This window comes from Oculina patagonica, unplaced genomic scaffold (assembly GCF_052425735.1).
Source record: "Oculina patagonica isolate OP01 unplaced genomic scaffold, crgOcupat unplaced33, whole genome shotgun sequence".
NCBI classification, from domain to species: domain Eukaryota; kingdom Metazoa; phylum Cnidaria; class Anthozoa; order Scleractinia; family Oculinidae; genus Oculina; species Oculina patagonica.
Genome location: NW_027558179.1, coordinates 17,207 through 28,266, shown reverse-complemented (window position 1 = coordinate 28,266; position 11,060 = coordinate 17,207).

Sequence of the window (11,060 nt, the reverse complement as noted above, 5' to 3'; positions counted from 1 at the left end):
AATGTTTATCATTAAATGTTTGTCTTAGTTTAATCTCGTTACTGTAATATTTACCTTAATTCAGCTCATTAATTCTGGCTGTGTTAATGTTTGCCGCCTTAACATAACATTACGCCGCTTGGGCTAATACCTTACACAGCTAATACATTACACAGCTTGGTCTGGGCTACGCACAGTCTGGGCCAATAAAACAACATAACGCAACTGTATAAGCTCAAGCTGTGCTCTCGTTTGCCTCCTTAGCATAACACGAAAGGGTTTAATACTAAGAAAAACGACTTCATCCTTCAGTTGAAGCTTCAACTCGATCAGCGAAGAGTCCAGGAACGATTAGCAAAGGTGTTAGTAAGGTATGTTGAACAGCTCCCGTAACAAAGTGTATAAATAAGCAATGCTTAAAGGAACAAAGTCATGATATTATAAGTCCTTTTTTGATTATTTTCAAATTAAAAAAGACCTCAAAATAACTGTTGTGTTATGTAGAAAAACAACAAAAGAATGGTAAAAAATAACCAAGGGTGGTTTCGACTAACGCAGATTTAGACGGTTTATGAACGACAAACTTGAAAAAACTTGCCAGTTTTTCCAAGATGTGTTGTCCGTGACGTAGTTCCTTTAAGCTAGTTGTATTTAAGATTTCTATATTGCTATATATTTTTTGACTCATATCAGATTTATATTTTATGTTTTCGATTTCTTATAGATTTGAGCCATGAAGCGTTTTATTGTTACTGTGGTGTTGCTATCTGTTTTGTGCACTTTTCTGAGTGTAAGTACACCTTACTTTTACTCATTTAAGGAAACGTATTTTTTGTTTAAAGAAACTTTTCGTGATTTTACATTTTTATAAAAGTGCGACAAAAATGGTGTCAAATCATCACCTATACTGCATCTTATATGCATGTTGTTAAGATGTCACGAGAGAAAAAAACATGTCATCGCAAAGAGAAGATTCTAGACTTTTTGTAATAAATTTATCTCGTTAAGCGGACAGACCATTTAATTTCAAAAAATGCATGATGAAAGTGAAAAAAAACGTCGTGAACAAGTAAGCACGGGAAAAAATGCAAGCAGGCCCCACCTGCTAAACATAGATGGAACAAAAAAATCTTTCAGAGGGTTATGTTAGTAAAAAATGTTCTTGCAAATACCACTGCTGAAAACAAAGTTCTTACTCACAGGGCAAAAATCGTTTTTTTTTTCCTTCCTCTTGTCCATTGGACAAGTGCCACTCAGATTTTGGTTATCCGAAAGTGAAATGCACTCGTCCAAAAATAATTTAAAAATCAGGCCTTTGGTAGGGTGCGGAAAAAATCGGAGGTTAGGTAGCAAATTATGCCCCAGAGGGTCTATTAGGCGGCAAATTATGCGATTTTTAGCTGTTTAACCTTGTTTTACCAGGTTTCAGGGAAAGAAAATCCCCTTTATGCAGTTCAACAAAGACTTAAAAAGGAACAATAAAAATAAAATAATAAAAACAAATAATGTGGGTCACTTAACTAAGTCAAGACAATAGAGGAAAAGAAAGAGGAGGAAGAGAACATCAGTGTTGAATACCGTAAAATTCCGGTTATAAGCCCCCCCCCCCCCACCCCCGTTAAAAGCCCCCCTGGAAACAAACAAATACATCCGGTTATAAGCCCCCAGGATATAAGCCCCCCTCTGCTGGATGACAATACTGAACTGGGCTAAATAATGCTTTATTATGCCTTTTTAACTCAAAAACGTATTTCGATCAACACAGCCGTGGCTCGTTTTGAAACATTTTTTTTTTATTCCGCTTATAAGCCCCCACTCCGGATATAAGCCTGTCCGTTTATAAGCCCACAAAAACCCTTTACAAAATTGTATAAGCCCAGGGCTTATACATACATAGACTTTATTTCCTCTCGAATTTTAGAGAGGGAACTTAACTCATAACCGGAATTTTACGATATTTTCACAAGCTTTAATCAATTGCAGCTAATTCTGTTACTTTTTTTCCTCAGGGTGAAGTAACGGGTTTCAAAAGTAAAAGATTGCAGATGCAACGTAATTACCACAATAATGTTAAATTCTATCTTGAATGTAAACTGTGATATTTTGCAAACTTTTATTATTTTTAACACGGGGAACAAGCGGATTAGATTTACAACAGGATAAAAAGACTTGTCTTACGATCTACAGCAAATTAAAGGAGCAATGCCACGGTCATTTTTCTGATTCCTTTCAAATTGAAGAAAACTTCAAAATAATAGTTTTCTAACATAGAAAAACAACAAAGGAGTAATAAAAAGGCGAAAATAACCAAGAGTAGTTCCGACTGTTAAAGATAAAGACAATTTTGTAAAACTTTGCCCATTTTTGCAATATGTGTTGTCCGTGACGTAGTTCCTTTAAAAGCGGCCCGAATCGATATCTATTAAGTCTTTTTTTTTGTGCACAACTATTCGCAATTTCAAGGACACTGCCCTCAAAATAAAGAATCTAAGAGAAAAACAACACCAAATATGTAAAAATTAACTAAAACGGACCAAAGATGATTAATCATGATTTGGAAATACATAAACACGTTAAAACTAACGATATAATGCTTGACGATACGGTGACTTCATAATGACATTTTCAAGGAATGAGAAAGAATTTGAGTTCAAATTGAGTTCAAAATGAGTTCAAGTTGCATAAAGTACAAGTGGGGTCTTAAATGTTTGATGTACAGAATCAGTCAGTCAGTCATTAGGTTGGTTGGTAGGTCAGTTACGCGCCAATCAGTCATTCAGTCAGTCAGACAGACAGACAGACAGACAGACAGACAGACAGGCAGGCAGGCAGACAGACAGACAGACAGACAGACAGTCAGTCAGTCAGTCAGTTAGGTCAGTCAGTCAGTCAGTCAAGTCTTTACATTGGAAATCATTAGTAAGGATCTCATGTGTCTTATGTCGGTCCAATGCCAGAGTGTCCACCACCAGTGTTCACAGAAGACCAGTGTGTGCAGTGTGGCAATGGATTGCCTGCATGCACAGATGGTAAAGTATGCTGCTTCGATGGATGTAGACACACATGCGTTCCTAACAAGTCAAGTAAGAATATTTCTTAACTGTCTATGTTACTGTAAGAGATCTATTAAGCCCACAGCGGGCATATTCCTTTTCGAGACCTTAAGGGTGGGGTGGGGTGGGGTTGATATTAAAAAAGAGGGGGACTTTTATATACATATTTTATATCAGGGTACATGTGAAAGAAATAAAATGGGATTTTGAATGTTTTAGTGCTCTTAAGTTCTAACAAAAGACAAAGAGTAAATGGGGGATGGATATTATCTTGTTTTTGTGTTCATAGATTGTCATGATTTATCTCATTAAGGGTGGGCTGTATGGAGAGATGGAGAGATGGGGGCGTGGGCTATTAAAAAAAATAAAGTTTCAGAAGGAGAGCTTTAACGGTATATCAAGACAAGTAAAATTTTCCCTGCATTACGCATTACTTCATTAAGCCACCATAAGTCACTTAATGGTTAATATATATTAGTTATTTACTGATACTTGTTTTATTTATCTAAAAAATTCCAGTATTCAAAGGGTGGCGCCGACGCTGAAGGGCTGGATTGCCAGTTTTCAACTTAACAAGAACACATCACAGCTCATCATATATATTAAAGATACTCAAAAATATCAATACAGAGCAATATTTGTTGATAGCAACAACACCAAATAAAACAAAATCAATATAGTAGTGGCTTGAATTATTGAACTGATGGAACCCAACACACATGCAACATGAAGTCAGATCTGTGATCACCTCAAATTAGTGAAAATTATATCCCTGGCCCCCCTCCCTCTTCAGAACCCTTCAAATTGTCATGGGCAACCATTTTGGGAAAAGAGGGAAGGCCTACTGGAATAAAAGCGAAAAATTAGGGGAGGGGTAAAGATGCTTCCTTGCCTAAGTACGCTCGCCATTTTTCCACTCGCCAGTTTTTGCACTAATCCCGTTTTTCGTGCTACTCCCCAACTAACCAAATGCCTGGAACAGGCTACACCATATGTGTTCAAGTGTCAGTTTTCACGTCAACTGCCCCCCTTCCAACCTGTTTGTCAGGCATATGTTTTTGTTTTGCTTTGAAAGACATTATTACTCTATCTGTACTTTAAAACGGGGAGAGATTATCAAGACTTATGCAATTATATTTTGCTTAATTTTGTTTTGTGTTCTATAAACCTTTATCATGGCTTTGGAAGGCATCTTGAAAGGACTGAAAGGACTAGGCAGCACTTTCAGAAATTAAAGTGTTTTATGGGAATCTGATGGCATATTTGGTGATTCCTCCTTAATTTGATGTATACCAAATGTAAATATATTTCAGTCTGTAAATGTCATGTTTGTTTATAAAGATAGGTTTTTAAAGTATTACAAAACTCAGGATTTAAATTTTACGCTGGGTTAGAAAAAAAAAGGCCCCGTGTAAGCCATGTTTTAGTAATAACATAAACTAATATAGTAAGTAGCCCATAAGCGTGGTTGGCAGCCAATATCTAATAATCAGAAGCAGAGGACAGCTTCCAACTGACTTTTAATATTTGGATTAAATCACAGGCAGCCCACTGATGTTGTATTTGATTAAAGCGACATATTGATGCTGGCGATTGCTTTACGTTTTCAGCCATAAGACAATGTATGAGAATGCATCAAAAATTGCAGTAAACACTACATGTGGAAAATAATTGACATAAAATTGGCTTCCATTTGATTGTAACACAATCGCCGACAATATGTCACGTTGATCGAAAATACAACGTCTGGGCCGCCTGTGATATCTGCACAAATGAATATGAACATTTGCTTGTTTTTTAATTTATTTATATATTTTTTTATTTGTCTACACTTATTTATTTAATTTTATTTATTTTATATCATGTTTGTGTAATTATTTATTTATTTATTTATTTATTTATTTATTTATTTATTATATAGTGCTATTTCAAAAACAAATAGCTCAAAACCGCTTTACAAAAACAATAAACCATGAGCTAAGTATTAGCTTTCGTGTTAAACTCTGTACACTCAAATACAGCATGTATTTGTGAGTAAATTGCATCTCTCGTCTGATGGCTCTGCATGACCCTGCATATGCGGGCGAAATTTCCTTTAAAGATTTCATATTAATTTATCAGACGGTAGATGACAGAATTTAAATTAAGTATGCTTACCTTCACAAGGGCAAGTGCTATTTCAAAAATGATTCATGTGGTTATGAGGAAAATCCACGAGAAAACGACGAATAAACACAACACCAATTGAACTCCAAGGAACTCCAACAACATGGCTACCGTACGCGTGTTTACTACATGTAACACACAATGAATTGTATTCCTGATCAATTTTCGCGGGAAAATTGTGATCTTCCACATTTCTCTACTGATGTTTTTCTTAAATTAATCCTTCTTCCAATATTCCAAACAGTATTCCAAATACAGTGGAAATGCTTGACACACGTACACATTCTAGCGAGAACTGTATGTACTCTAAGTGTCACGTGTATAAATAAAATTTGATTTGATTTGAAAGAAATAGTTGTAGAGCATAGGGCATGATCTTGCAATGTTTCAAAATGTACTCTTCCTACAGAGTGGGTAAGTCATTCAGACTGCAAATGCACAAATCATTATGGATTTATAATTTTTTCTCGAGTAATAAAACGACACTGATACTTATAATTAAAGGAGCTACATCACGAGGATTTCCCGGATTTTTGCTTCGCCCACCCGCGAGATCTGGGAACGAGATTAGTTCTAAAAATAACCTAGGAAAAACATGCATTATCTTTGAACATCTCAAGGAAAGATATCACCTTATCTCTTTATAGGAAATTAACGCTTCATGAAATTAACGCAAATTTTAAAAATTCGCGTTAATTTAAGTCGCGTTAATTTTTGTTAACGTTAATTTCCGCGCCGTTAATTAAGTGGAGCGTTAATTTCCATGACCTTAATTTCCATTATTTTGGCCCCAATTTCTCGATACAGTCCAGACTTGACTCTTGACTCCTAGGAAAAGGCATTCTTTCATCAGGGTGGAAAACTGCTGCCACTGAAACTGGGAAAAACGCTCGAAGCGGTCAGATTCTTTCGCTTAGCCCCAAAAGAGGATTACTGCATACGCCTAGTGTCGAAATAAACTTGTTCCTGTTGTCTCAACAAGTTTTTTCTTAGTGCTCGTCGCGTGCAATTTGCGGAAAGAAATCAAACCCTGGAAATCAAACATGTACTATTATAAATATCGACTTTTTTTGAAAACGCATAGAAACAACTTGAAAAGTTAAGCCTCAATCTTTCAAGTTGCAATCCATTTCCATCCTAGCCATCCGCAGCTAAATACGCTTGTTTTAACTGTTACAACAGTTTCGGTGCTCTAATATAGCCATTGTTAATAAAAACAGACCATTATTTTTAAGTTTTCTGTGACACAATTTATATAATTTTGGCTGTTCAAAAATTTGTTAAAATCCGTGACAAAGCTCCTTTAACAGAGAAAAGGAAAGAGAACATGCAGGGACCGCGGAGGGGGAGGGGCTGGTTGGGCTATAGCCCTACCACTTTTTTGGTTGGGTTGATATTTAAGGGCTCCGGGTGAAAAGGATAATGTAATATATAGCTATAGGCAAGCCTCAAAGCGGAGCTCCACACTGATTCAAAAATGACCTATATGGGAAAATATAAATCTTGCCCACACGGAATCTATCGAAACTGCGTTCAGAAAGCCTCGGTAAAAACATCATGAAATTTTCTGTCACAAAATCAGGCTCAGTCATTCAGTGGAGGTGGTTAGCTTGCATCAGGGTCCTGTCTCAGTCTTTCTTCAGCGCACTATGCAGTGCAGCTTAGCTTCGTTTAAACACAATCATTTGTATTCTTGATGATCAACAGCCGCAGATTCAACAGCAAACAACAGAAACAAGCAAACTGGACTTGCACAAGGAATATCATTCGCAATTATTTCGGGCCGGGTCTCCTCGTAAACCGTTTTCGTTTTTCACAATTTCAGGGAATATAGATGACTTTTGAGGACATCGTGGGAGAAATATTTCGGTAAGAAAGTTCTCTGTCGCTCTTTTTACTCGCGGTTTCACTCAGTCTACACGGTAAACACCGTGCAACAAATTTTCCCGCGGTTTCATATCATAACTTCGTTTAGATCTAACTAAAACGTCCACGTCATCTAGTCGATAGAAGATAGCGTCAATTGCTCGTTTTACGGTTACGAAAAATGCGACCAGAGACCAATAAATTAAAATTTAACCGTGTAGCGTTTGAACGAGAGCCACATTTTTTTTTTCGTAAAGGCGCATCGAGGTTTCGATACACTCACACACATAAAAAACAAAAACAAAATAGAGCAGTTGGATAATAAACCTCTCAGATGTTTTGCTGTGTATAGTGTCGCTGAGTAATTTTACCCGTCATCTATATTTTGTCTTGCCCTGCGAACTTTATTTATTTATTCGTCCCTTGGCCTTATCCGTACGGGGTTGGCGGTGACGCCCAAAATTTTTCGGTTCGATGGATAACCCAGGGGGGATAGAAACGAGGTCTGGAACCGAGTAGCGATGTTCTCACAACTGTCAACGCGATCAATTCACGATCTAGTCAGCGATTTTTGGACGATGATGCAGCAGGCCATCTTTTCCCGCGAAATGGAAGCTATAGCAACCACGACTACGATGCCGTGGATTCAGAGATTGCAAAGGGGTCGCAACTATCTTTATTAAAAAATTAAATGCACTGTTTTTATCCCAAATTTTGTCGTAATTATAAAAACGCATAATTTTGTGATGTCGTGTTACTTTTATGCACTGAAATGCAAATGATTGTACCATGATCAGTTCAACGCACGTGGGGCTCACAAATGACATAAAACAAATGACGACCAAGTCAACAAACACATTTCCGTCATGGTTTGATTTCACAACAAACACCACATCAATAAGAATCTTTCCGGCGACATTATTTCCGCTTTAACGACTCAAGGTAGAAAATTTCTTTTGCTGCTATAAATAGGAAGCGAACTCTCCAACTGGCTGCCATGTTGCTTGCCCCCCCCCCCCCCTCGACCCTGGGATAACCATTTGCTTACTTATGGATGCTCCGCTCGCGCGCGCGTGAGCTCCGGCCACTATGAATTTTTACATGATCAATGCCTTGCGGAACAGTGATCTCAAATGCTTGCTTGTCTTAGCCAGCTTTTTAGCCCTATCACTTTAAAATGGTCTCCGCGGTCCCTGACATGATCTCTTTGAAAACTAAACTTAACACACACCCTATGTGAGACAGACCATTTTTCGCGAGTTACAGAACGACATATACATGTACTTTACAGGGAAAAGGAAAGAGGGCATGACTCGGTACCGTGGCGGTATTGATTAAAACGCCGGCGGCTGAGTGGTAATCACGGCGCGCACGAATACGACGACGTATTCACGCTTATAGGGGTTATTCTAGAACTGGCTTTGGGGCCGAATAACCTCTCCCCAGGCGTAGACTTGAGTCTGACACCTAGGAATTGCTTTTGGTCAGGCTTGGGGCCTAGATATTCCTCCCCAAAATTCTGTTTTGATTTATTTTCTTTCGTTTTTTTCATTGGTTAATTGTTTTTTTTTTTATCTCCTTGTTTCTTCTTCAACGTCTCTGTTCGTTTTTTTTTTTTTTTAACGGAGCTCACTGGAAGCTGAAGCGCTTTGAGTTATAAAGGTTAGCGAGGGTTACGAAGCCTTGCGAGTCTCGGGCCAGAAATTATGGATAATATCACAAATTAAATGTATTCATTAAAGTCATAAGTTTTGGAATGACCGTTTTCACACTACAAGACGGACAAGTCGTCTGACGATTTGTTCGTCTAGTGTGAATTTAAGACGGCTTTTTGACGACTTGTCCGTCTAGACGACCAAGTCGTTTTTGAAAAAACGTTTCCCCAGACGCCTAATCGACGGACAAATTCAGACCGCTTGTTCGTCCAAAATCGTGTGCGTCCCGTTTTCACACTTGGACGGCTTGTCCGTCTCAGACGATTTGTCCGCCTGTATTGTGAAAACGGCCAATTAAAGTAATTCCTCTGTATTGCATTGCGCATCCCGCACAGCGCATAATTTTACGCGTTTTTAGCGCGCGCACAATAAGAAATGGCGGCTTTTCTTACACGTCTTGGCTCGCAAGAGAGATAAATCGCCGTTTTCTCGTAAACGAGTAACGGGACCTATCATTTTTTTTTTAATTCTCTGAGTCTAGCAATCACCTTCTTACTATAAAATGAAAATGAACAAATTTCTATTGTAGAAAAATAAATAATAAACAGAAATGTGAACTTAGTCAGTACTTATAATAATATAATTGCTGATATTGTAAGGAATTATAGGGTATATTCAAGGTCTTCCTGCTCCTAAACGAATACCTGGACCCCTCTTTTTTATTTCAAAAATAAAGTTTTCTTAGGATAATTAACCAGTAGGCAAAGTTTGCGCGAAAAACTATCGTGAGTTCTATTTTGGAGGAATGACCTTAAGTATCATACTTAGAATACATGATAAGTGGTGACTTGGATTAAAGTGAAAATAAGTGGAGAAGTGGTCGCAAGTCAAATACTCGGAAAAAAGATTTTCCGAGTTCCCCAACGGGAGTCGAAACCCATGACCTTCCAAAATACCGGTTGGACGCTCTAACCACTGAGCTATGGGGGACTCATGGTGAGCGAAGAACCCAGTATATGACCTCGCTCACCATGAGTCCCCCATAGCTCAGTGGTTAGAGCGTCCAACCGGTATTCTGGAAGGTCATGGGTTCGACTCCCGTTGGGGAACTCGGAAAATCTTTTTTCCGAGTATTTGACTTGCTACCACTTCTCCACTTATTATCATACTTAGAATTCTAAGTTTTTTTACATGACCTTCCTCCCCAACGGGATTCTAATGACCCTCTGTGGGGTGGATAAGGATATTTTTTGGAAACACACCAATACCGCCCCCATGCTTGGTTAATAAGATATATCTATATGATCAACAGTTAATTTCCGTCTACATGATCAAAACGTTTATTTTGTCATAATTAACAGACTGTTTGAGATTTAAAAAAATCATCAACTATAAGGTATTGTTCTGATGAACAAACAAATTCTCTGAACTAACATTAAAAGAAATGTATGGAAAACAGTAAGGAGAATTTAACAACAACTACTTTATTGGGTTAAACACAATCAATGGCATCCCAGTAGTGAGCACCTTCCAGGGGTTTCAGGGAACAAGGGTACGTGGCCATGAAATAATTGGGAACAAGGGAACAAAAGGAATATGAGAACAAAAGCTGTGTTTCTGATATTTTAGGTAACAGGGATCAAAAAAATTGACAAAATACTTTTAGGGAACAAGGGAACACAAGAGAAACTTTTTGGGGAACAAGGCCCCTGGGAGGGGCTCAGTCACTGTGACCCATTGAATAAGAGCTAAGTTTAAAAATAATCACCAATGACAAGTAGTACATGTAACTAGAAACAGGATTTTGAAAGCCTCGATTGTGCCTTACACTTAGTTATTGGTTTAAAAATCTTGTGCCAATTCCTCAACCAATCAGAATTGATCAAAATGATAACCAATCATGGCTTGTCCGTTCACGTTTTCCCATGCTTAGTGCCACCTGCATGTATTTGCTTTGAATTTTGTTTGGTTCACAGCCCGATGATTGTCTTTTTTTCTTGTGGGATTACTTTGTTTTTGGTTTTAAACAAAACTCGATTGAAAACTGATCTATTAGGTTACACTGTTAAATCAATCAAGTTAATAAAACATTAAATAAAAAACAGGCAGCACTGACAAGCTTTCAATATGTACACTTCTGTAATCAATAATTAAGGAAATTACAAATTTGTTAATATCTGTAATAATGATTAAAAATTGAGAAATACTTTAGCCAAACAATGAAAACAAGTCATTGACAAGGGAAGAGACAGCTAAGGTACAGAAACTACAGCCCTTTTTAAGCTTTCACATACAAATTCTCCCGACTGATCTCCATGCATTTTTAGAAATAGTTGGGAGA